The sequence below is a fragment of the Bos javanicus genome, chromosome 7 (assembly GCF_032452875.1).
Source record: "Bos javanicus breed banteng chromosome 7, ARS-OSU_banteng_1.0, whole genome shotgun sequence".
Lineage (NCBI taxonomy): Eukaryota > Metazoa > Chordata > Mammalia > Artiodactyla > Bovidae > Bos > Bos javanicus.
Genome location: NC_083874.1, coordinates 95,214,160 through 95,241,832, shown reverse-complemented (window position 1 = coordinate 95,241,832; position 27,673 = coordinate 95,214,160). Strand labels below are relative to the sequence as shown.

At 42.3% G+C, this 27,673-nt stretch overlaps 1 long non-coding RNA gene across 2 annotated transcripts in view; it reads right to left on the bottom strand.

Moving 5' to 3' along the window:
- LOC133251693 (uncharacterized) overlaps positions 1 to 27,673 on the bottom strand; it is a 690,054-nt gene that overhangs the window by 296,381 nt on the left and 366,000 nt on the right. For both annotated transcript variants that reach the window (XR_009737739.1, XR_009737740.1), the window contains exon 7: positions 3,098 to 3,274. This is a non-coding gene — a long non-coding RNA (uncharacterized LOC133251693). The remainder of the gene's footprint in view (positions 1 to 3,097; positions 3,275 to 27,673) is intronic.

Genomic DNA, 27,673 nt, shown 5'->3' with positions numbered 1-27,673 from the left:
AACCTTCAGGCTGGCTTTCAGAAAAGCCACGTTGAGCTTAATCAACTGTTACAACAGTTGATTTAAACAAACAAACAAAACAAAACAGAGTCAGACAGAAAGTCATTCTACAAAAGGAGATTGTAACCAAAATTTTTAGGATAACATTTTTATGATAAAAATGTGAATTATGGTAATGTATCCATTCCAATGACAAGGGGATGAGTAAGATACAAACTCTTCATTACTGGTGACAATTAAAATGCAAATAATTCGCACTAAGAATCATGATTATTTACATGCTATGACAAAGTATTCTTTTGTATGTAATAGTTTAGGCAGTAGGGTTTAACAAAATACAGTTTTATTAATCCTAGGGCCAGAATTTCTCTATTACACTGTTTTAATTTTTTCCATGTAAATACATCTCAAGTACACTCACTAATGCTCCCCTCAGCATATGTGGTGATGGTAACACTTAGATATAAATTACTGACTACTCAGTTAATTTCCATTATTCTGCATAAGGCTCAGCATATAGAGTTACAGCTGTAATATAAGTTAATTTCTAATCAGAAAATCATCATAGCATTTTCTTTGTAGAGCTTGGAACCAAATCTGATATGATTACTGGTTGGGAGGATATGAAAGCTTCCTGTAAAATAAAGTAAGTGATAAGAAAAGAGGACAGTCACATCCTCCTTGGAAGGGAGAATGCTTCCATGAAGGCAGAGCTTATGCAACCAGAACTCTCTTGGCAACCAAAGATGCTTTGACTGGATTCTACTCTTTGGCCATTTCTCCTTCTGGGATCCAATAGCCACCTGAGTAAATAAACACACCGTGAGTGTTACTGGATTTCAGAGTCTATTTGGAGCCAACAGGCTGATTCAATCCTTACTGACAATCCACATTCAAGAGATTCAAAGCCAGGATCATTGAGTTACTAAACCATTAAAAATTAACAGAAATAAAAATTGAAGCAGACTGGTATAACTTGGAACAAAGATGAAAAACATGGTAACCACCAGGGGGAGGTGAGGGCAAAAGGAACCAGTGGTTTTCGGTATCAAGTTCCTTCCACAAAGAGACCTGAGTTGAAAGGGAACTGTTAGCCAGAGGACCTTCGAGATAAAAGTGGGCTCCTGCAGAATATGTTTCAGTTCCTGGGAGACAGCAGCACAAATTAAATAATATTGTGTCCTTGTTTAATTGTTGTCATTATGTATTGCAAAAAATAACCTTGGGGCAAACAGTAAAGATAATACTTGGCTGAATCTCCTTCTTTCTCTTCATACTGACTGCTCACAAAGTCTCGCCCTGTCATCTTTTCCGTTCCACAGCCTGTTGTCATAACGTGTTTCTGTAATGCTTTTCTGGTTGAAAGGCCATGAGTTCAAGCCAGACTTCAAGTGTCTGGGGGGATGAAGTTGAGGATCCCACCACGCAGAGCTCAAGGCATCTGTCCCTTCCCACCTGCAGCCTCTCCCCCCAGTCTCCATCAGGAACCTGGGTGGGGGGGGCTTCCCCAAGGTCACCTGCTCCCTGCACCCACAAATCAATCACAGAAGAGTCTCATCCTGGGCAAGTCCCACCTCCTGTCTCCTCCTAAGAAAAGGACCATGGTGATTTCCTGTGCATTGCACCAGTGTAATTATATTATTTGTCTACATGTCTGTGAATTCAGGGTCTATGTTAAGTGTCCTTGTCACTTTAAACTCTGGGGCTTTGCCCAGATACGGCTGTGTTTCTTGATGAAGCAAATATACCTCTTTGCTTTTAGGGGTTTTCCCCAGCTTATTGTGTGGTTTTAGCTTCATCACTTAACTCATCCACTCTTTCATTTCCCCTTTACAGTGTGCAATGTCATGACAAAGAATGAGTGACAGCAATAACTTGAGTTTAAAATGGGCCCTCCTTCCAGGAGATTTAAAATAATTCATGAGGACTACCTGGCATCCTTCCCAAAGCCCTAGTGAGGAAGGTTTTGTTATTCATACTGCTTTTACATTTTGGTTCCATTTTACTGATACAAATACCAAGCACCAAGTGTTGGAAAGATTTTTCTTGGGATCATTAAGCTATTATCCTCACTTGGCACTATGTTATCAAAAGCCTCTTTTGGTGCTTTCCTGGTATATATTATTCAAGTTATACAGCTAAAAGTATTCTGCGTAGGTATCTGACAATAGGCAGAAACTTTAAAAATCACCACTAAAGCCAGAAGCCTATCCCCTCATTCTTCAGGCAAGAATTAGGAAAGAAACTCTTTCTTTTTTGCCCAAGTAACAGTTTCTATTTCTGAGTAAAGTGCTTCGGAAACTCAGCAGAGAGAGTCCAGGCGGTCTCCACTGCCACACCACACACATAACCAGAGCCAGGCTAGCACACGCATCAAGACAGAAACACAGGTGGCCTTGCCAAGGTCCAAAGGTCTGCGCAAAAATACCAGAAGCCAAGTCTCCAGAGCACAAACAACCAGGCGGAAGGTCTCCCAGGAACAGGATGTTCTGCTGCATTTCCCATTACCCTGGCCTCTGGGCAGGGCGTCCGCTTCCTGCTCACCACACGCCCCCTCTGCCAGGAAAAGCAATGGGATCTCCCTCGGAAGAGTGACAAGACCATCCACCAAATCATGGTCCTGACATTGAAGATGCAGTCTCTTTAGACCAGAACTCATGGGATTGCCCTGGTGGTCTGGTGGTTAAGACTCTGCCCTTCTAACGCGGGGAGCATGGGTTTGATCTGTGATCAGGGATCTAGGATTCCACATGTTGCACATGTGAAGTGGCTCCCCGCCCTCACCAGAAATATAGACTGAATCACAGAGAAGTGTGTTTTTGTGCGAGAAGTGATACAAATAACTTTTCCTCCTCCAGACTTAGCATTCTATATTATCAGGTATCTAGATATACTGTTAGGTCTTACAAGCTACCTATACTGTGACCTCACTCCACCAAACTTAAAGTTCTATTAATAGGGTAAATCAGCATTATGAAGAAAAAAGAAAGGAAAGAGGAGAATAATAAGTAGCACAAAACATGACAAAGGTGGAGGTAATAGCCTATGGTGATTGTCAGAGATCAGAGAGCGATGAACAGCAAGCAAAGGGTCTTACCTTCACAGGATTTGGAACCGAACTTTGAAATGCATTTGAAATATGAGAGCAGGATAAAATTCGGTTCTAGCATTTTGGTTTGTTTCTTTGTTTTGGTGTTTTCAGCCTGACATGTGGAGGATGACACTGAGAATTTCTTAACAACCGTGGTCTAGCCAACAGTTGTGCCACGATTTTCTGGAAGGAAAATATAAGCACCATCAGTCAAGTCTATTCACTCTCTTCATTTCTCAGTCCAAGACCTTCTCCCCAGCTGCGCCTCCAGCAAGGAATTCTGAGTGGAGTAGGTCAAGGCCCCCAAGAGATTTTCAAAGGGTTCCTTAGCTACAGAATCTAAAGAGATAATTTTAAGTAAGAGTGCCTTGTATGTGTTCAAAATGTTTGGGATACTCTCTTAGGTACATCTCTCCGATACTGTCCACAGGACTTTGGCAGTTTACAGAGAGTAAAACTGATGAAGAGAGGGAGAATGATGCGCTTGATGTGAGAGATCATGTCCAAAGACGCCAAGATGTGTAACTGAGAAGATTCCATCCACTCAGTCTGCCATACCGGTCTCCTGGCACAGCAGGCCAGCTTTGACCTTGGCAGCATTTTCCACCTAAAGAGGCAGATGCCAAAGGGAGCATGGGCATTACACAGCACAGAAAAGCAGCACTGTAAGCACAGCACACAGATGTGGCTCCCCACGACACAGAAGACTCACCTGGTGCCCACACCCCCAGTGGATTCACAAGAACACACACCTCTCATCTCCCAGCTACTGTGTTCTGGGCTTTGTGGCCTCTTCTTCCGAATCTGACTATGAACACCCATGGTGTCTTAATCATTTTTCCCTTTCTGGGGGAAACTTCAAAGAAATTCTCAGGAGTCCACTGCCATTGTAAGGTAATAAATATAATTTTACCTATCATCAGTCATCATTACACAGATACAGAGAAATCACAGTTGGCTCCGTCATTAAATAAAAGACTTCTTTTTTCTTCTTTTGATTGAAAACAGAGGGAAGATCAGGCTAAAGGTGGTTTACACCAGAGCTTACTGACAAATTAAAGTGTGTGTGTGTTGTTGTGTGATTAACTTCTGCTTTCATATTGTAATAGACTCTTGGAAACCTCAGAGTAAGTTTTAATTTGTTTTAGCTCAGTTTTATTTTCAGGGTCAGGGTTAAACTCCTCCATTTAAATTGAAACCTTGAATGTCTTCCAGATTCTCTTCAAATATTTTTCATTTAACTGTCTAGAAATCAAATGTAAATATATAACCTCTGCAAAACAGCTCTTAGCCTACTGCCTTGTGTATACTTAGTGTATAACACGTATTTATTGCTAAGTCTGTTCCCAGTTGTTTGGCCAAAATATAATTTCAGATGATTCACAGTTTTCTGGATGGGGTCTTCCACTCCTTGTTTAACAGGTCAGAGATCTAAGTTCGGAGACTTTAGTGGAACAACTTGAACTGGAGCTTGAGTTCTCTAACTCCAAATTGAGTGCCCCTGGAGGTACACTGTGTGCTTTATCCCCAAACCCTATTATGGAAGCACATAAAAATTCTGTTAATCAAAATAATGCAACTGGGGAACACATATTTTGGACAAACAGCAATAATAGTACAGGTCTTACTATGAAGTTCTTTCACAGGAGAAACTGCAGAATGGGTTTGTTATGTGGGTATCTGCTCTGTCTCTGAAAGCCACCTCTAGAGGGTAGCACACTCTTTGTAACAAACAAGAATCTCCTCGGTTTGGAAGAACAGCCTGGCGTGAAAACCGAGCGGGGTTTGAAATACTTATTAACAGCTTTAAATAAGTAGAACCCACAAATCTATCAAGCCTGGTATACTTTTTGTCTGTGTGGGGGAGAAAGGGGGCTGAAATGAGAATATAACTGTGAGTCTTTTCTCTTTCCTCCCTCCCCAAGCACAGAGCCTGTAATATTTAATAGCAGCTGAACTTGAAACTTCCCTTATAATACCAGCCTGATACTTAATTTTAAAAGCAGAAGCAAAGAATAGAGGGAAAATGAGATGTGTACAAGGAACTACCTCCGGTTGACTATTGCTGGAACCCAAGTGGTAGGAGCCAAGGCCTGAGAATTAGGCAAGAGATGGCCACAGAGGGCCATGTGTGCCCGGAAGGGAAGCTGAACTTGCTCATGTAGATTCCAGGAAGCAGAGAGGGACAGGGTCAGACTTGGTTTCATGTGGATCAGTGAGGTAGCTCTGAACTGAGCAGAATTGAGGGCAGCAAGTCTAGAAACCAGGAAGCCAGTTGAGGTGGCTGTGCCAATCCAGGAAGAGAAGGCACATTTGGAAACAGGAGCAATGGCAGATGGGAGGATGGATTTTAAGGAATCCAAGGGAGGGGAAACCAGCAGAATGTAATGATCAGTTGGATGAAGAGGGTGAGAAAGACAGAAGCATTAAGGCTATTATTTTATAATCTGGATCACCGGGTAAAGAGGTGGTGACATGACAGAGAGAGACTGAGTTTGAAGGGATGTGCTACTTGGTTTTTGAAAACTCCAATCTGAAAAGTCTGATGAATCCCCAGGGAAGGTACCTGACAGGTAATGGAATTGTTGAGTCTGAAGCTTGGGGAAGGAATCTGAGCAGGAGATCGAATTAGAGAGTCATTAGCATACAGGTGGTAGTTGAACTCCAGAGAGGAGATAAATTCACCCAAGAAGAGTAGCTATAATGAGAAGCAGTGAGCTGGAAACAGACACCTAGGGAACATAAGCATGTGAGTGGTGAGTGCAGAGAGAGGAGCCTGTGGTTAAGAAGAAACAGAAATGAATGAGACAAACTGGGAAAGATGCTGTTACCTTGGGGGAGCAGCAGTGCACATAACCCACGTTGCCAAATGCCCCAGAAACGCATCGCAAAACAAAGACTGGAAAACGTCCGTTGGAGTTTGTCATTAGAAGAGCACTGGGGGCCTTAACAAGGGCTCAAGCCAGACTGCAGGGGGCGCAGAGCGAATGAATGGCACCTCGAGTGGTCACACTGAGTACATGTTCCTCCTCTAAGAAGTTTGAATAAGGGGGAAGAGGATATGGGATATTTTCCAGGGCACATGAGGTCACAGATAGATTTCCTTTTTAATAAATGGCAGGGAAACGAATAAGCTTACCGTCTGAAGGGAACACATACCTGCAAGAGGCAAAGATGGAGTTTCAAGGAGAATGGCTTTGGAGCCTGATCCTGGCCCAGAACGAAAGGGGGCACCACCTCTTAGGAAACTGGAGGAAGAGTCTGAGAGCTGTCAGTGCAGCTCCGCGTCCGGGTGTGGGGGAGGCGAGAGACTGAGGGAATTCATGCCCCGCTGCTTCTGCGGCAGGAAAATCCATTGAGATATCACATTCGGTATTGCTCACTTTACTGTAGTAATCTCTAGTGAATGAACAAGTCAGCCTTTGTGTTGTGTTTCCTGGTCCCGCCTCGAAGAACTGGGATGACTTTTGTGCTTCTGGGGCCGCAAGCGAGTCTCTGGGATACCAGGGTGGAAACTCGCTCCCAGCCTTTCCTTTCAAATATTTATTTAACTCAGTTCAGTTAGTCGTGTCCGACTCTTTGCGACCCCATGGACTGCAGCACGCCAGGCCTCCCTGTCCATCACCAACTCCCAGAGTTTACTCAAACTCAAGTCCATTGAATTGGTGATGCCATCCAAATATCTCATCCTCTGTTGTCCCCTTCTCCTCCTGCCTTCGATCCTTCCCAGCATCAGGGTCTTTCCCAATGAGTCAGTTCTTCACATTAAGTGGTCAAAGTATTGGAGTTTCAGCTTCAACATCAGTCCTTCCAGTGAATATTCAGGACTGATCTCCTTTAGGATGAACTGGTTGGATCTCTTTGCAGTCCAAGGGACTCTCAAGAGTCTTCTCCAACACCACAGTTCAAAAGCATCAATTCTTCAGTCCTCGGCTTTCTTTATACTCCAACTCTCACATCCATACATGACTACTGGAAAAAACATATTGGGTTTCTCCAAATGGTCATTAGGAGTGAAGAACCCTACTGTGTGACTGGGTTCACAGGTGAGGTGAGAGGAGACAGAGTTGGCGTACTGCAGTTGAAGAAGGTAAGTGTGAGACCCTGGGGGTGACTTCCCTGGAATGAAGAAAGGGGCCAGACGAGGTAGCAAGTTGTGCAAGAGGCTGAAAGCCATGCAGCTCCTTGAAGACGGCAGGCTCTCTAGAGAAGTGGCAGGTAGCTGTGAGCGGTCCTGAGTTCCCCAGCCACAAGAACCTGGCCACCTTGCCTGCACTGGGCAGGGTAGAGTGTGGGAGTAGGCGTGGGGAACAGAGCCTCCAGCCTTACCAGGGACCATTCTGCCCAGATAATAAATGACCCTGATAAGCTGGAGGGGGAAGATCTCTCTCTCTGAATTTTCTGGGCTGGGCCATCCTCCAAGGAGGCCTGACCATCCCTAAAGAGAAGGCACTGCGTTAATGACTCCTAACACCACTCTTGAGGGACAATTTGGAACTTGATTTTTTTTTTTTTTAATAGTGCAATATGACCATTCTTGCACCTGAGCATCATGGAGAAACTTCATCCCCAACACATCGCTATTTTCTTGACAAAGCAGACAGAAAGTTTGCTCAAAGTGAGGAGAACATGGAATACATGTTGAATGAAGGGTCTGAGCCACATAAAATCAGTTTTTAAATCTTTAGACTCATGGGATCAAAGAATGCTAATACTGGAAGAGATCTGCTGAACTCAGTCTAGGTTCTGCTGCGTCTCCTGCAGAATATTTTATATATTCTATGTAAATATTTATAATATTTGATTTAAATATAAATTAAATATTATTATTTAGATTTATATATAAATATAATATTATAAATATTTAGAATATTTATAATATTTTACCAATGAGAATAGAGTTCAGAGAGGCTAAGGATTCTATCTAAGGCCACCCAGCATCACAGCGCTTCAGCCGGTTTAGTCTCATCCATTCTATCCTCAGAGCAGCCGCCCCTTCCAGCACCCACCTCCTGGCACCAACATGCTGCTTGTGCCCCTTCGCCCACCATGGTCCCCCTGCACGAAGCTGCCCTGACCTCAGGGCTCACCACACAAAGTGACACCAGCTTGGGCTGTCCGGCTGCCTTCCCACAGCTGCCCTCCAGCCTCAGGACAGAGGTATCTCAGCTTTGGACCTGGTTTCTGGCCCCACCTGACAGCCCTGGCCAGCCCCCGCCAGTCTCAGCTGCATGCTGCACAGAAAGACAGCAAGGTGACCACCACATCGCCAGGCTGAGTCCTCGGCCTCATGTGGCTTTCACTTCACACCAGAGGCAACAGAGGCCTCTGAGCAGCGCCAGGACTTGCCCACACACCTAGGGAGCCTTAAATCAATAGGAAAAGCCCGCTCATTCTGGCTTTTCTCTTTCCAAGCTTCTTTTCCAAACACGCAGCTCCTCAACGGACTATGCAGAGGACAGCAGGAGCCGCCCTGGGTTAAACTCCCCACCGAGAACACACTGTCCAGGTCACCCTAACTCAGGCCCATGCTGAGTCCTGGGAGAGCTAGCAGGGCCAGAGGAGCCTCCAGCTAACTGGGTCGCGCTCCACACTGAGAGAGGACTGGGGAAAGCAGCACTCTGCGTTCAGCTGCTGCGATATGAATGGAATCAAGGAAAGGCAAGGAAAGAAGCTAGAAAAAGACTAGGGCTTCCCCCAATAAAATTGGCACCCCGAGCCCCGGGTCCTTCAGGAGAGAAAGGCCAAACAACAAGAACCAAAGCAGAAATCTACACTGTGAGCGCTGGTGGCCAAAAGGAAGCCCAGCGGCTGAAGCTCAAGGCACAGATGGGGCCCGAGCCTGGAGACCAAGCTAGGTGGGAGGGGAGAAAGGCTGGGCAGGACTGGCATGGACCCAAGTGAGTTTGCTGTGTGAGGCAAGACAGCTTGTTGGGTTTTTTTTTGATTACCCTCTCCCTATTGGCAGCTAGAAATAAAACCACTCCAGTGCTGTCATTCCTAGAGACTCCCTGCCATTGCTCCATCCCCAGGCGGGACCTACACCTCGGTATCTAGGATCTCCACTACCAGGGTATCTCACGGGAGGGTCAACATGCTCTGTATGCAAAATGATTTTAAGGGTACACAACAATTTTCATTTTAATAGTTACAACATCTATCAGTTCAGTTCAGTCGCTCAGTCGTGTCCAACTCTTTGCGACCCCATGGACTGCAGCACGCTAGGCCTCCCTGTTCATCACCAACTCCTGGAGTTTACTCAAATTCATGCCCATTGAGTCGGTGATGCCATCCAACCATTTCATCCTCTGTCAGCCCCTTCTGCTCCCGCCTTCAATCTTTCCCAGCATCAGGGTCTTTCCCAAGGAGTCAGTTCTTCGCATCAGGTGGCCAAAGTATTGGAGTTTCAGCTTCAGCATCAGTCCTTCCAATGAATATTCAGGACTGATTTCCTTTAGGATGGATTGGTTGGATCTCCTTTCAGTCCATTAATTATAACAATCAACACTAAATTTTCAGTTTATGAGCGGGAAAGTTATTCAAAAGGAAAAAAGTCTGAGTCAACTCAGACAGCATTATTCTGACCAAAAAACAAAAATGAAGGTGATATACAACAGCCCTGAATCTGGGAAACACTGCCTAGGACCTTCCCAAGCAGGGACCAACGTTAGCTACAGTCTGCTGTGTAAGAGTGCCAGAGAAATGCAAGGTTGGAAACAGCATAAAATAATACATGGTGTGAATTCGCCCACTCAGCGTGGACACCCCAGAGGTTTGTTTTTGTTGTGTGTGCTTGTGGGGGGCTCTTTATTGATCTCTTGTTTAACTTTCCAGAGAGTAACATTTTATTTTCCCATATTACAGTTGGGGGACTCTGGGGCCTCCTTCGTCCCAAATCCCTTAACAGAACCAGTGACAGAAGAGCCGTGAAGGGCTTCTGGTTCCAAAGGCCTCCCTCCTTCAAGAGGAATAGCGAAGTATGAGGAGTAACTGTTCCATCTTTTTCCAACGACATGTTGAATGCCAAACAGGGAGGCCACGTTAATTTTCACTTGTGACGTAAGACAAACATTGGCCCATGAATGGTTATACCCCTGCCTTTCCTTGTCATCTCTTCATTATTTAAGGGTGGAAAAGCAAAACCAGTTAGACAAGGATTAGTCCGTAGTAACCTCCGCATCATAAAGTCTTCCAAATCAGTGAGATTTATGTCTACATACCCACCAGGCGGAGATAGTAACTCAGTTCAGTGCTGGGATAAAGTTGAAATGTATCAAATGTTGAATGTTGTCAAGGAAATAATTTCCTTAAACTCTGACCTTTGTTTTAGCTGGTTTCTTTCAAGAGAAGATAAATAAAAGCAAGAAGAGCTAAAGCTATATTAGTGCTGATGAATATGCAGAAATAAGGAAAATTGGCTACAATAGAGCACAAGTTGGTTGATCCAGCTGAGAAATAAAAACATGAATAATTTGATTTTTTGGCTATAAGAACTGAATTTTTTTCAACAAATTGACCAAGTTCTTTACTGCTTTTGGTGTAGACTCTGCCTGCATTTCCTAGTTTGAATGTGGAAGATCCCACAAAACTCCCCGTCTGTCAATTTTTCCTCCCTCCTCCTCCAGTTTGGTTTTATGAGGCTCTGCCTGTGAAAAAGGGAAAGAGTTGTTGTTTTAGTCACCAAGTCATGTCTGACTCTGTGCAACCCCATGGACTGTACCCTGAAGGCTCCTCTGTCCACGGGGACTCTCCAGGCAAGAATACTGGAGTGGGTTGCCATGCCCTCCTCCAGGGGATCTTTCCGACCCAGGGGTCAAACCCACATTTCCTGCATTGGCAGGTGGATTCTTTACCACTGAGCCACCTGGGAAGCCCGAGGGAAGGAGAATGAGAGCTATAACCTGACACCCAAAGAAAGAGAAGAGAAATAAAGTAGAGAAAATAGAACAGAACTTGAGCCTCTCTCCAACTTATGACTGAAAGTTTTCTGTTCTATTCCTGCGTCTGCCTGGCGCTCAGTTTTACCACATGTAAATAAAGTAGTAGGACCCTTAGTCACGAATTCTTAATCTAGAATTCACAGATTCTGTAAGAGCGACATGTGATGTGTGTGAAGTCGCTCAGTCATGTCCAACTCTGTGCGACCCCATGGACTATAGCCCACCAGCCTCCTCAGTCCATGGGATTTTCCAGGCATCAATATAAACGTTCTTAAAACAAGTTCAAAATATAGTGAATATACAATTTACTTTCTAAGGGTTGAGAAGAATCTATAGTTTTTATCTGAATAAAAACTGTTAACAACCACTGTCCTGGATGATTTATATGGTCACTTTCTGATCTTGTATCTTATTACTGCAACAGGCAGAGAATCAGAGGAAGCAGTTAACAGCCATGGGTCAGAATGACAGAAAACACAGAAGGCAGAGAAGTTATTGTTTTCCTTCTACCACCAATCCTGAGCACCTAAGGGTGCTTGTTCACCTTTCCCCAAAGTCACTCCAGGGTCTACATATCCATAAGTCATGGGCTATCTCCTCAAAAGAAAGGAATCTTGTGTGCAGAATACAAAGTATACTAGTTTTATGTCAATAATTCATAAAAGAATTCTTGGACCTTCACAAACTAGATTTGCACAATTCCTAACACATATTATTTTCATTAGTTTTGACAGAGAAGAAAATCCTCATGACAGCTTCAAGTGAAACTCCAGAATGACTCAAGCCACCATGCTGATGGCTGGGGCTTCTTCCAAACAGTTTTGATAACCGTCTAAAACAACAGGAGTCAGTAATCTGAATGGGAATTGAGGAGGACAGGGGTGGGAAGAAGCAATAATAAAATACCGTAATTAAAAAAAAAAAAAAGATACCGCAATTAAAAACCCCAAACTGGCACAATTGTCTAAAAAAAATGAAGCCCCTTGGAGATACCCCACAGTCACTCTGTCCTTAATAAGCTAATGAGAAAGCTAGCTGGCATCACCCCTCCCCCACTTCCTGTTGGCACAGAGACATAACTGGGAGGAAGCCAGCGGACGCATCTCTTTTGTGTCCACCTCTGAGGGCCCAGCTAACACTCACCAGACACAGAGGGAAAAGATGTCCTAGGGTGAACCATATAAACTACTATTTTTGTAAAAAGACACTGGTCAAACATTGGCAATGTCATAGGGCTCAACCTAGTATGCAGAATACTTCCAAAGAGGACATTCTAGCCAATTTGGCATTAGCAAGGTGCTCCTGACTCATCTTTCATTGGCAAAAATAATTGAGACTCTGGAGAAAAAGACAAGAGATGGTTAACTCACTGTGAAATCAAGTCAGTCCATCCTCAATGATCATGACAATGTTTAAAAAGAAATGTTCAAACACCAAGACATCTCTGAAGCCAGTTCAGAAATAGTTATGTGTCTTATAGTATTCAATTGAACAAACCTCTGTGAAGAAACTTTTGTACAAAGCACAGGCTGCTAACTATATAACCACTTGGGATTAATCTTAGAGGAAGGGAGAAAGAAACCCTTCCATGAACGGGGAAGAGCTAATACCTCAGGAATTATTTGCTAACAAAGAAAGGTTTCTGGATTATCACCATCATCTTCAAAATTATTAGATATTTTAAAAAGTAATCTTTTGTGCATATAATCATGATAGTCATCAGTCTGGATATATTAATATCATAATTCCCAATATGGTATCAATATCAACCCTAATATCAATATCAATTCCCAATTGCTGGATATTTAGGTTATTTCTAATCTTTTTATATTTACTAATTTTTCTGTAAATAATACTCTTGTATATTTAAAAGAGTACGATTTGGCAAAGGCTATTTTATGTCAAGGAAGTTTGACAACTACTAGAGTTTAAATGTTAAAGTTTAAAATTTCCTATGAGTTTAGGAGTGGATGGAAGAAGCATTCAGGTCAGCTGCTCAGCCTCCCACAAGGACAGAGTCTAGTGGTTCCTCTCGAGTCAATTTCAACCAAGGCTGTGAGACTAAGGACGGTCCTTATCCCCACAAACCCAAGGGAAACTCTGATTTCACCAGCTTGATAACATCTTTATTTAAATTACTTTTCAATTCAAAGTTCCCAGGTTTTCCTAGAGAATATACCAATTTAAAAGATCATTTCCCCTAATAAGAACCTACTGATATCACAGGGAACCCTATTCAACACTCTGTGATGACCTATATGAGAACAGAGTCTAGAAAAGAGTGGATAATGTGTATGTATTACTGACTCACTTTGCTCTACAGCAGAAGCAAACACAACATTGTAAATCAACTATAAACCAAAGAAAAAATTCATCAGAATAAAAAAGAAAAATTAAGACAAAATGTAAGCATATTGAAGCCACTGAAAGCAATTGGTTATAACTAGAGTAATGGGTAGAGACAGGAATTTGGGTAAGGATGGTATTTAACATATTTTTTAGTATTACGTGATGGAGGTTCCAGTATGCCATACTTGTAACTTGAATTTACCTTGAATAAGCTAGCAATCTAATCAGCAATTTATGTTTTACCAATGGCCTGGCAGGGTACAGTCCATGGGGTTGCAAAGAGTCAGACATGACTGAGCACACACAATGTTTTGATATAATTATTTTCAATAGTGTTGATAACAGGGTTAAGAATTAATACTAGGTACATTATAAAAATGAGGAAACAAACAATGTGAATAGAGTTTCTCAAAAAAGCAAAACTTTTAGTGTGGCAGCTTTAAGTAATTTGTCTCTGACTTCAAATCTAAAATTCTTTCAACGAAATATCTTGCATTTAACAGGTACTCAATTACTGTATTATGAGCTGGTATTTTACTAACAGCAAGAACCAAATAATTCAAGAGACCCAAAAATAAATAAATAAAAAAGATCATTTTTCTAACAGCTAACTTAAAGCATTGGGTATCTTTTTTTCCAGTTTTACCGATATATATAACTGACTCATAGCATTGTATAAGTGTATGGCATACAACATAATGATTTTACATATATATATTTTAAAATCTATAACTTCACATAGGTATAATTTTTTTTTCCTGTATGAGAACTTTTAAGATCTACTCCCTTAGCACCTTTCAAATATACAATATATTACTGTTAGCTATAGTCACCATGCTGTATATTTCCAGAACTTCTCCATCTTACAACTAAAAGTTTGTACCTTTTGATCACCTTCATTCACTTCCCTCAACCACTACTCCCTGCCTCTGGCAACCAGCAATCTACTCTTTGTATTTATAAGTTTGATGTTTTAGATTATACGTATAAGTGAGATCATACAGTATTTGTCTTCCTCTGACTTATTTCAGTCAGCCTAATGTCCTCCAAGTGTGAGGTGATACCTCACTGTGGTCTTGATTTGCATTTCCCTAACGATTAGTACCTTTTCATTTATCTGTTAGCCATCCGTGTGTCTTTTTTTAAAAAACTGTCTATTCAGTTTTTCTGCCCACTTTTTTAATTGGGGTCTTGGGGTTTTTTGTTGTTGTTACCGAGTTGGATGAGTTCCTTGTATATTCACATATCTTTTATATATATTTATATATTTTAGATGTGAACCCCTTGTCAGATATAAAAGTTGCAAATATTTTCTCCCATGCTGTGGGTTGCCTTTTCATTTTGTTGATGGTTTTTATTGCTGCGTAGAAGCTTTTTCGTGTCGCGTAGCTGAAATGGTTAGATCATGACAATAACCATTAAAGCCTTGTTAGGAGGAGAAAATTTCAGGAGCATGGAGAGCAGACCTGAACTTACTGTGCTAGTGTTACTGGTTATTGGGCATCCAAAGACGGGTATCAAAGACAGACTTCGACTTCATCATTTCTAAATATAGGCATGTAGGGAAACTGGGCAGTGGAGCCTAGATTCTCGAGGGGTCACCAGTAATATTTACAACCTCTGCCAGCAGGAGCAGGGCTCTTCTCCAAGGAAGGCCCATTTGTTTGTTCAGCATTATCCTGAGGGAGCCAGAAAGGGACAGTTTATTAGAGTTTAACAGTTTCATAGGTTAAACCCTCTAATAAGAGCAAGCTTTGTGGTTGAGTCAAAATATTAAAACAGATAATATGCCGACAAGCATACAATTTTTAAATTCACAGCTTATACTGATTTAAAAGTACACACACTGTCGCATTGTTTTCTGAGCATTTCTTTCCCTAATGCAATAGTGAAGCCAACTGCAGCCCCACATATACATATGCATGTACATGTACATATACACATGCATATGCATATATCCATATCCATATATACAGTCCCCACTAGAGCCTCAGTAACAGTGAATCCACAGGTATTAATAATAATGATAGTAATAGTATACAGTAAGTATTAATTATTTCATAATAAACTACTATAATAATACAAGACCAGCTAGAATTCTATACTGAGAAATAAAATTTAAGATATGATTCTTGCCATGTGGGTTAGAGAAAAAGAACTCATAAAATAATTTTAAAAGTTACCAAATGAGCTATCAATGGGACTTAGAGCAATAATTCCTAAAATGTATAATAGAGCCAATGAACAGTATGGGAGGGAGAGAAATTCAAATGGGGGCTGGAGGAGTCAAGAAGCATTGATGAGGTAGAGCGTTAACTGACGGCTTCATGCTGAGTTTCATTTTTCCATGGCGAGAGAGGAAATGAAGGGGTTACCAAGTGGAAAGCCAAGGCAAGCAAAAATGAAAAAGCAGGAAATGGCATCTTTGGAAGTTAGTGAGTACAGATCAGTTTGGCTGGAATAAAGGGCCAGATTTTTTCTGAAAGTAGGTAAGACATAACTCTAGTCATAAGTCAGAGTTAGAGGCGATGTAACTTTTGTCCCAGCAATGGGTTAGTACCAAATACACAGTTTTGTAAAGCAGTTCAGCTCACATCCACAAAGGGAAATAATACTAAGTTCACTCATGTTTCTAATCTGCAAAGACAAATGAAAAAGATAACTCCATTCAGCACATTTAAGACTCATCTGGGCCTCCTGGGGTATTCCCTTTGGTCTCATAGCTTGGTATTGGTCTGACAGAGCTGACAGATGCTTTGAGTGTTTCACATTTTTCAGAAAAGTAGTTAGAAATAATAGCTGGGATCATATGAATAAATCTTCAGTAGTCAATGAAAAGACCTTGGGAAACCCCAAAGCACAAGAACAGAAGACAGAAAGAGAACAGACAAAAGTTGGGCAATTCTAAGCAAAGCCGCTCACTTCCTCATTTCTGAACCAGCTGTACTGCTGTTAGACATCTGGGCTGATCAGTGCCATCTGGTGAAGGAAGTAGGATGGCAGTAAAGCAGAAAAACCATCATCAAAGCAACTAGGATCTATATGTCACTTATAAATCGTCAAACACTTTCAAAACACATGATGTGATTTAAAACTCACAAAACTGGTGAGGTCAATGGGATGGTTCTTATCCCCGTTCTAGAGATATGGATGCTGTCAGTGCCCGTGTACATAACCATCCTAAGTTATTCCCAGAGTTATTCATTAGCCTGCTCTTCCAACTTCTGGTCCAGTGGTTTCTTTGACTACAGAATTGTTTTCCTCTACCTTAGAGGAACAAAACAGCTAAAAGAATGAATATAAAGATAACTTTGTCTTTTATTTTGGCTAATCAAAGATGTTCTTAAGTGTCTTGAAGACTTCATTACTGATTCTAAAAAATACATTCCCAGCCTAATAGCTGACTCATTAGAAAAGACCCTGATGCTGGGAAAGATTGAAGACAGAAGGAGAAGGGGGATGACAGAGGATGAGATGGTTGGATGGCATCACCGACTCAATGGACATGAGTTTGAGGAAGCTCTGGGAGATGGTGATGGACAGGGAGGCCCGGCGTGCTGCAGTCCATGGGGTCACAAAGAGTCAGACACAACTGAGTGACTGAACAACAACAACAGCAAACCTAATATCCTGCCAAATTTAGGCCAGTGTGTGTGGGGGGGTGGGGGGTGGTGGATCACCATGCCTTTTTTAAAAGGGAGAGAATTAACACTTACAGGCACTCTTTATACATAATGGATTAACTAACATCTCCCCTATACAAAGAATGACACTAGTCATCCTTAGGAGAGCTGACAAAACTGTTTCTCAACTATTTCTGTTGTTCTATGGTTTGGATGAGGATCCTGGCAGTACACTTATTTTTGAAGAGGAATCCCTTGGCGGCCAGAAGGAAGTATCGCACTTTGACCTGCCTATGTGCTATGGAGGATTTTACAATATGATGGTAATGATAACAACTGTCATTTATTGAGAATTTATTACACGCCAAGGACTAGCATACATGCCGTCCACATATCTCATTTCATCTTCAGAAGAAAACTGGGAAGCAGGTGTTATTACCATCTTACGGATAACAAATTTGAAGCTCAGAGAAGTCAATTAACCTTGTCCAAAGTTACACATGGAACAAGGGGCAGAAGTGAAATTTAAGCTGAGATCAATTTTACTCCAAAGCCATCCCCTGGCCCCTTACACTACACTGCATCGGAAGGTACATTCTCCCTTTCTCACTGCATGACTTGACTGCTTCTCCTCCAGCCCACCCTCAACCATTGCAGAGAAAGAGCAGACTTGCAAGCAAGCTAACAAAAACAAATGGCTGGGCAACGAGCTGGTCCCTGACATCTGAATCAATGTCGAAACTAAAAATAAGTACAAAGTCATGAATAATACAAGAGTGGAACCTGAAGGAATCTCAAGAGATTATAGACTCATTCATTCCAATAATCTCCACTGGGAACCTACCATGTGCCCCATAATGCACTAGAAGCGAAAGACGGAAAAAAGAAAAGTCATCCTTCCTGCCTCTGAGGACTTACATCTAAAAGGAAATACAGGCACACAAACGGTTGCCATACAGCTAATAAATATGTACAAATTAAAGAGGGGGCTCAAAGATGAGAACGATCCACTCTGTTTGGGGTCCCAGTCCCAGTCTGGATGCTTGAACTGGGTCTGGAAGTATGAGTATGAGTCTGACAGATAAAACTTTGTGGGAATGATACTCCGAGAAAAGAGGAAGAAAAGATTCAAAGGGATGGGATATAAAATCACACAGGAGTTTTGGGGACACGTGAGTAGTTCAACCTGGCTAAAGTGTTGGCATAGAAATAGAAGACCAGTGAGGCTTGTCATGGAAAGCTTTGTAAGCAAGCCAACCAATGGGAGATGAGATGCCGCAAGAGAGACTATTGCAATAGATCAGGAAAGAAAGGATGAGGATCTGGGCTGAGGCAGCAGGACCAGAAGAAACCAGTTAAGGAAGAAAAGTAATACGGAAGCCAAATCAAGAGAAGTGAACTTAATGACTGATCAGAAGAAGGGGTCTGCCAGGTGATAGGGAGAGGGGAACAGTCGGAAGGAGGACACTCAGGTTCTGAGTTTGGGTCGGATGAGTGAATGGGTAAGGCAGGAAAAAGGTGAGGAATTCAATGGCGAGTAATTTTAAATAGTGGTATCCATAGAATCTCTTTCAGTGTCCAATCTTTTTGCCTTTTCATACTACTCATGGGGTTCTCAAGGCAAGAATACTGACATGGTTTGCCATTCCCTTCTCCAATGGACCACATTTTTTAAGAACTCTCCACCATGACCATGTCCATCTTGGGTGGCCCTACACGACATGGTTCACACTTTCATTGAATTAGAAAAGGCTGCCTCCTGAGAAATATGTATGCAGGTCAAGAAGCAACAGTTAGAACCCGACATGGAATAACGGACTGGTTCCAAATTGGGAAAGGTGTACACCAAGGCTGTATATTGTCACCCTGCTTATTTAACTTATATGCAGAGCACATCATGAGAAATGCTGGGCTGGAGGAAGCACAAGCTGGAATCAAGATTGCCAGGAGAAATATCAGTAACCTCAGATATGCAGATGACACCACCCTTATGGCAGAAAGCAAAGAGGAACTAAAGAGTCTCTTGATGAACGTGAAAGAGGAGCATAAAAAAAGGTGGCTTTAAACATTCAAAAAACGAAGATATGGAGCAGAAGTTGGCAACCCACTCCAGTATACTTGCCTGGAGAATTTCATGGACAGAGGAGCCTGGCGGGCTACAGTGCATGGGGTTGCAAAGAGTCGGACACGACTGAGCGACTAACTACAGCATTGTCTCTACCCTTGAGTAGCATGTGTCTTTATGAGAAATAGGAAGGCTTGGCTTACGATACACTTTCATATTTAAGGAGATAAAGATAAATGTATGAATGAACCCATTTTACTGAAATAACTGATATTTCTGAAACATCACGTGTCATGTGTCTTTAACCAGCCAACACTCACACTTAATCGACTTATTTTTTTATTTGTCTGTTGGGTGAGGAGGACAGTGTAACTACACAACCTTCCCAGATGAATCCCAGTTCTTCCCTCTGATTCCTCCTTAGAGAGGCTTCAGGAACAATTCAGTGATTTTCTCGAGGTTGAATTGCAGCCACAACAAAACAAAACACACAGCTAAATTAAGCTAAATGATAACAATACCTTCAGAGAAGGAATCTTTTTTAATCTTACAAAAGATTGTGTGAAGATTCCCTGTCAAGTAAAGTGACTAGAATTTTAATGGTTGAAATAAGTGTGTGTCAGTACAGATACAGGTAAGTTCCACAAGTGTCACCATTGACTTTGTCCCAGTATAAGGACTAATGACTAATATCGTTTGCCAGGGTATTTTGAGATTCCTTCCTTTTATTTTTTTAAGCAACATGTGATAGTATTACCTCATGTTAAGAAATATACTGTACAGAAAGACATAAAAATATTCGTGTATTCACTCTGAACCCTTCTTGGGGTCTTACAATGATTACATGCCTAGTTTTGTATGGCCATTGTAGGCCATGTCATTTCTGTTGTGTTAATCGATGGCATTATTGTGAAGGCCCCTCTTCATGGTGTTTCATGTCTTGTCTAAGAAGTCTTCAGCAAGCTCTGGGTTCTTAAATCTCTGATACACGTTGAGTTACTTTTTGAATTAACCATGTGCAGTTTACGTAGTGGGTTTTTCTTGTTTTGCCTAAGGATGTTCAGTTGTTCTGGCACCATTTGAATAGTTGAAGACTATCCTGCCTCTATTAAATTGAACTTAGTTGAAATAAAATCTGTTGGACATATTGATTTTTGGTCTGTTTCTGAGTTCTTTATGTTATCCTATTGATCTGTGTATTTAAACCTGTGCTAATACCACATTCAGAGAAGGCGATGGCACCCCACTCCAGTATTCTTGCCTGGAAAATCCCATGGACGGAAGGGCCTGGTAGGCTGCAGTCCATGGGGTCGTGAAGAGTTGGACAAGACTGAGCGACTTCACTTTCACTTTTTACTTTCATGCATTGGAGAAGGCAATGGCAACGCACTCCAGTGTTCTTGCCTGGAGAATTTCAGGGACAGGGGAGCCTGGTGGGCTGCCATCTATGGGGTCGCACAGAGTCAGACACGACTGAAGCAACTTAGCAGCAGCAGCAGCAATACCACATTATCTTGAATACTGTAGCTATCATTAAACCTTAAAATTGGATAAAGTGCTTGTATTTTCTTAATAGTTTTTAAAATTGATTTACCTTCCCTTGTCAATTTTTCCTTTGGTTTTCTGTATAAGTTTTAACATGTGCTTGTCTATAAATTAAAAACATCTTGGGGGATTTTTATAAGAAAAAAAAAAAAAAAAAAGATCTTGGTATCTGGTCCGATCACTTCATGGCAAATAGATTGGGAAACAATGGAAACAGTGACAGACTTTATTTTCTTGGGCTCCAAAATCACAGCAGATTATTATTGTAGCCATGAAATTAAAAGATGCTTGCTCTTTGGAAGAAAAGCTATGACAAACCTAGACAGCATATTAAAAAGTTGAGACATTACTTTGCTGACAAAGGTCCATATATTCAAAGCTATGGTTTTTCCAGCTGTCATGTATGGATGTGAGAGTTGGACCATAAAGAAAGCTGAGTGCTGAAGAATTGATGCTTTTGAACTGTGGTGTTGGAGAAGACTCTTGAGAGTCCCTTGGACTGCAAGGAGGTCAAACCAGTCCATCCTAAAGGAAACTAGTCCTGAATATTTGTTGGAAGGACTGATGCTGAAGCTGAAACTCCAATACTTTGGCCCCCTGATGCGAAGAACTGACTGATTGGAAAAGATCTTGATGCTGGGAAAGATTGAATGCAGGAGGAGAAGGGGCCGACAGAGGATGAGATGGTTGGATGGTATCACCGACGCTAGGGACATGAGTTTGAGTAGGCTCCAGGAGTTGGTGATGGACAGGGAGGCCTGCCATGCTGTAGTCCATGGTGTTGCAAAGAGTCAGACACGACTGAATAACTGAACTGAGAGGATCTCTGGTGAACGTTCTGCAGTGTGTAGACACATGGAGAGACTCATGTAGTCCATTGGTCCAATGGTCACTCATGTAGACCATTCAGTTAGATCCTTGAATCCCCAGCCAAAATAAAATCTGTCCATTTATGGTATCCAGGTGACCCATTTTTCTCATCATGAAAAATACTGGCATTTTGAATTTACATTATCCTTCCTTCTAAGATTTTGGAGCTGACTTTTCCCACAACTGCAGATAAACACGCACAGGAATTCTCTAACTCCTTTCCTTTCCATAGGTTTGTTTTTTTCATAGCGATTCTCATGTTCAGTTCTAATTCCTGCCAGTCAAGCATTCCTAATGCAAATACCCAAGGAACTGTATGGAATGATGACCAACTTTTACATAAGGACCTGTTTACTCTTGTCACTTCACAGAAGTTAAATGGCACCAGGGCCAAAGGGTGGGATTAACAGTAATGTACCCAATCATGAAGGAAAAAAATGAGTTCTCAAGTAACACACATTAAGAGACTATCTTTATATATAAAAACTTGACTTAAAAATTGTTTTTAAATGTTTAATTGGCATCAGGCCCTCAGGGTGCAGTGTTACAGTAAAAACCCAAGAACACAGACATGTTTACTCTCCTATAATTGCCTTGAATTGTAAATAAAGGATTACTGCAAGGTAATATGAGGGAGGAAATTCCTTCTTTGTTAAAGATTTAAGAGTGCAGGTAGGGTGGAAATGAACTGATAAATCTCACGTGTATCTGAATAAGCAAGAAAGGTGTGCAAGAGAGAATTGTTAAAGGACATTCTAATTATGATTAGGATAAAGGCCCGTTCAGCAAAGCAGTCTCATCTGGCTTCTAGTGATATCAGTCTGCATAATGGAAATAATAAGTTAAGGTCATGAGATTGTTGGAGTCTCTTGTGAATATTAGACTTATTTCCTCAGTGAGTCAGAGTTAGAATGTCAGAGAGATCAATTTATGTGAATACAATTAATAAGGTAATTAAGAAGTAGAGACAGCTCAAGAGGATATTGCCTGATAATTAATAACCAGCTGGAAAGGATGAGGATCCTAGGAAACAGTGAATTAAATAAAGATTGGCATGGAGAATTTCCATCAATAAGATATGGGCTATTGTTTAAGCCAGCTGGGGTTAGTATCTGCTGCCATCTGCTTAAAAAAAATAAAACTCAGATTAAGCAGGGCTTCTTGGAATTTTATGGCTTATAATTTTATGTCCAATAATTTTACATTCTAGAGAGCCCAAAGAAAGGGGGCCAGAAACAAGGAGAGGGAAAGGGGGGCACAATGTCCTACATGAAAATAGCACCTGGCCTAGAGTGAGGGTCTGGGTTCTCCTCTCATCTCTGCTAGAGATTAGATGAACAATCTGAAACAAAGTACTTCACATTCAGGTCTCCACTTCATTAGCCAAACAGGGTGACTGAACTCTATGACCTCGACAATTTCTTGCAGCTCTGAAATTTGAATTATAAACACAGCTCCTTAACAACGACAGCCACAAAAAGCTGAAATATGAACAGTCAGGCCAGAACCGGGGTGGTATTGTTGGCTGAGGGTGTTGAATAGGCACCAAGAGGTACTGAAGACCCAGATTTTAAAGAAAAAGGAAAAAATTTGAAAAGGAAAATATAAAAATAGTCCCATTTTCTTAAGTCATGTGTTTGAAAACAAACATAAGAAATAAAGTGTGGGACTGTGGTTTATTTCTCTTTGCAACTCCTGATACTCGTAAGCAGATAATTTACTGCTGTAAGGGGTCTAGCTATCAACAAAATGCCCCTTGTTATAAAAAATAACATAAAGCATTCACCTCAAAGTTCAAGCCGCTCTGTGACAGGTTCTCTGGAAACCAAAGCTTAAAAATCCAGGAACTTTTTAAACTACAGAGTCTTTGCTAACCAGATACTCCTTGGTTAGGTGACCCTTTGAAGATGGGTATAAAACATCTCTTGAATGCAGAGAAAGCAAGAAAACAGACAGCTGCTTGTCTGCCTGGACCACGGTATATCTCCCATGCGTGAGTGCTAAGTCCCTTGTTATCCCCCAGGCTGGAGGCTGCCACACATGTGGGGAGATGGGAAGAAATCAAACATCTCAATAACAGACCCTTCCCCAGGGTCTTCAATAGCTTGCTCTTGTCAGAAAGCTCAATAGCTTCAATGTTTGCTCTTCTCAGAAAGCACCCAGGCGCCAGTAAAACTTGGTAAGGATGAGTAGGAAGGTCAGTTTTCTTAGGGGAAATGAGTCACTTTGCAGATGGCAACAGGCACCTTGCAAAGCACGTGTATGCAAAGAAGGGCCCAGGTTAGGGTTGAGAGGGATGAGGGACAGGCTGTGAGGTGGGGGAAGCTGACTGTTCACACCCATGCAAATGACCATGGGAGTTTTGGGTACCATCTGTCAAGGCTGCCTCCTCTCCCAGGCTGCCCACACAGCCTGCCTGCCTGTGTAGCACCCTCAAGGTCAACCGGGGGCCTCTCAAATATGCCACTGAAGAATCCTAACCCAACTCCAAAGTCCTACTTGCATCTTTCTTTTCCAAGCAGAGCACTGGGGCATGCTTTGCGTGGTGATGTACATTCCAAGAGCAGACACCCAAATAAACCAGGGCAGAAAAGTCCCCTCTGACTTCCTTCTAAGGGGCCTGCACTCCAGAGGGGAGCCCTTTCTTTCAGGTCCCCAAGCAACATAAAGGTCATTTTGGCAGTTTATTTGGAGAGGTGAGACATCATATCATTGCAGCACACAGAAATAATTATAATCGACCTGAAGTCACTGAGAAAAGCAGCCAAGATAAATGCAGCTAAATTCAGTCAGCAGGACATCTCTATCTCATGCGTAGATTTTTCTTTATGCTCAAGTGCTTGATGTTGTGGAGAGAATAGTTAAGTTGGGGGTTTGGATCTAGGTTGTAGTTCAAGCCATTAGCCAGTTGCACGAGCTGGGCAATTCACCTCCTTGGGATTCACTTCTCTTACCTGTAAAGCGAGGACACTGTGATCTTTAAAATTCCTTCTAGTGTCAATTAATGGCCCAAATAATCTTGGACTGTGATTTTAAGAGGGCTGGAGGGCTGGATGTCCCAGCCTGGTCAGGAATTTCAAAACAAGCACACAGTCTGGGCAGTCTCTGCAAATTACCCCCCAGCGTGACATTCTGAGCATAAGAAAGGAACAAGGCTAATGTGTAAGAACTTATAATACTGTTTCATTAGCTTGCAGATGCTAACGTAGTCAGCTGTTATCTACTGAAGCCATAGGCATTGGACATTTTTGATTGTCTCCTCTGGGATGAGGTGGGTGGTAAGGGATGAAGGATACTACTGACAGGAGAGCCCCCACCCCAAAAAAGGATGATCTGGCCGCAAATGCACGAATTCTGAGGTGGGGCTCTGTGTATATATTCTGGGCAGGTAGCTGAGCTGGGAGACTGGGGGGTAAGCTGGAGAGGCAGGTTGTGACCTCTCTCCTCAACCAAGTTGTGACCATGTGGGGATGAGGGCCTCCTGTTGCCAAGCCTTCCAGTTCCTCCAACCTCATAAATCTAGACTTTTGCTGAACTCATCTGGCTTTCAATACTGACGATGACTAATTCAGTTCTTTCAAAATACCAGAACTCCACAATACCAGGGCTCCAAAATCACTGCGGATGGTGACTGCAGCCATGAAACTAAAAGACGCTTGCTCCTTGGAAGAAAAGCTATGACCAACTTAGACAGCATGTTAAAAAGCAGAGACGTTACTTTGTCAACAAAGGTTGGTCTAGTCAAAGCTGTGGTTTTTCCAGTAGTCATGTATGGATGTGAGAGTTGGACTATAAAGAAAGTTGAGCACTGAAGAATTGATGCTTTTGAACTGTGGTGTTGGAGAAGATTCTTAGGAGTCCCTTGGACTGCAAGGAGACCCAACCAGTCCATCCTAAAGGAAATCAGTTCTGAATATTCATTGGAAGGACTGATGCTGAAGCTGAAACTCCAACACTTTGGCCACCTGATGTGAAGAACTGACTCATTGTAAAAGACCCTGATGCTGGGAAAGATTCAAGGTGGGAGGAGAAGGAGATGACAGAAAATGAGATGGTTGGATGGCATCACCAACTCAATGGACATGAGTTTGAGTAAACTCCAAGAGTTGGTGATGGACAGGAGGCCTGGTGTGCTGCAGTCCATGGGGTGGCAAAGAGTCAGACACGACTGAGCAACTGAACTGAACTGAACTGAAAATACCAGACTTCCCTAGGCAGGGGAAAGGGGAGATCAGGCTCAGGCTGCAGGCTGCTAGTTTTGCCACCCTCTCATCTTACATGGCAAAAACTAACTTGCAGCATTCCCTTGCCTTAAAGAAAAAGTGTTCAAAAGAAATGCAGCCATCTGAGCCACTGTACAATACTACAAGATCAGTTTAGACAGGAGGTGGGGGGGACGATCTAATTGCATAACTAGGAGAAACACACAGCACATGACGGGGAGCTGCAATGGAATGCTCTGCAACGGATGCTGTGGCTTGCTCGGGAGGAAAGGTACAGGCTAACCCTTCCTGCTTCACCAGGACTTGAAACCTGAAGACTCCAGAAGCTTTTTCAGCAGGATGAGCCCCAAAGGATCTCTGACACATCTAGTACAGAAGAAAGGTGTGGACACCTCTTCATACCTGAGAAGGCTCTTCATCTGTATCATAAATCAAAACCCACTAGGCTGGCCACAGGCGTTACCCTGCATGTGAGGGGAACTTCATCTGGCTTTCTCCAGCTTCAGTCATCTGACTCTGATACCAGATATTTGCACTCTGGAGCACCTAACATTTCCTTTCTTGAGTGACTTAACACTGATGCAGTGATTCACTTTTCTAGCACGTAATGTCATCTGATAAGTTATGGAACCCAAAGGTGACAGCTGTTTGCTAACAGCACTGCATGGATGGTAACACTGTACTATTTAAAAAAAAAAAAAAAACACTTTAAGCAGCTCTCATGTTGTTGTCACATCTGCTGGGACTGTGATACACAGAACATCCTGTGACAACAGTAGGTGTGGTCTTATTATACCCATTTCACAGATAGACTAGCCAAACTTTGATCCCTGTAACACCCTCTAGGGCAGGTAGTGGGGCATGGGCTCTGGAGTCAGGTTTAAACCCTGACATTGACTCACATCAGCTGTACAAGCCTGCACAAATCACTTTATTTCCCTGTGCCTCAAATTTCCATATTTGAAAAATAAGAATAGTAGTATCATACTCTACCTCAGAGTTGTCATGAGAATTAAATGAGTTGATAAACATGTAAAGCACTTAGGGAATGGCCTGGGACAAAGTAAGCACTATAGTGTTAGCTGTTACTACCATCATTTTCCAGATGAAGCGACCGAAGCACAGAGTGACCCAGGTGATCTGAGTACAGGGTTTGCAATCATTTCACTGTGGCTCAATGAAGACACCAGGAAACAAGGTGCTGAATGATACGTCAGTCATTCATCACACAAGGATATGGAATCCAGGAGTCTTGACTCCAGGTCTAGCATCTTTCCACCTCACCCTGTAGCCCTTGGGTATCACAGCATGTGGGAGAGAACAGGTGATGAAAGTGAAAATATGTGGACCACACAGCAGCTGGTCCCCTCTCACTGTGAACAGAGCTGAGTGTCTTGATGGACTGATGTCCCAGAAAGGCACAGCCCTCTACAGCCAAGCCCAGTAGGAGGAGGAGGAGAGTCCATCAGTCCAGAAGCGCAGCTCCCTGTAAACTCATCAAGTTATTACCACTGTTAGCTTGGATACGTGTGTTCTGACATGAGCAAAGAAGGGCTCATCCCCCACAGGGAGTTCTTTCAGTTCAGCCCAACATACTAAGTACGTTTTAAGTCAGAATAATTGCCCACTCCTGCCCTGGGGAGTTTCAAAGACACAGTGACTTGCTAGATGTCCTGAAATTGATCACTTCATCATCAAACAAGCCAGCCAGGGGAACAAACGCTTTGGCAGGAAGACTAACAGGCAAAAAAAAAAAAAAAAAGAATCATCTTATGGTTACTAATGTTTTTGCTGCTATGACTAAAGATTGCCGTGATTTTTTTTTTTTTTTTTTGAGTTCAGATGCCTGGATATTTTACTGCTGAAAATGTCAAGCCACTGAGCTATTGTGATGATAACTGACCATGCCGTGAGTGCATTTCAGGACTGTTTTTCTGTTGTTATGCGGTCAGCATTATAGATTCAGA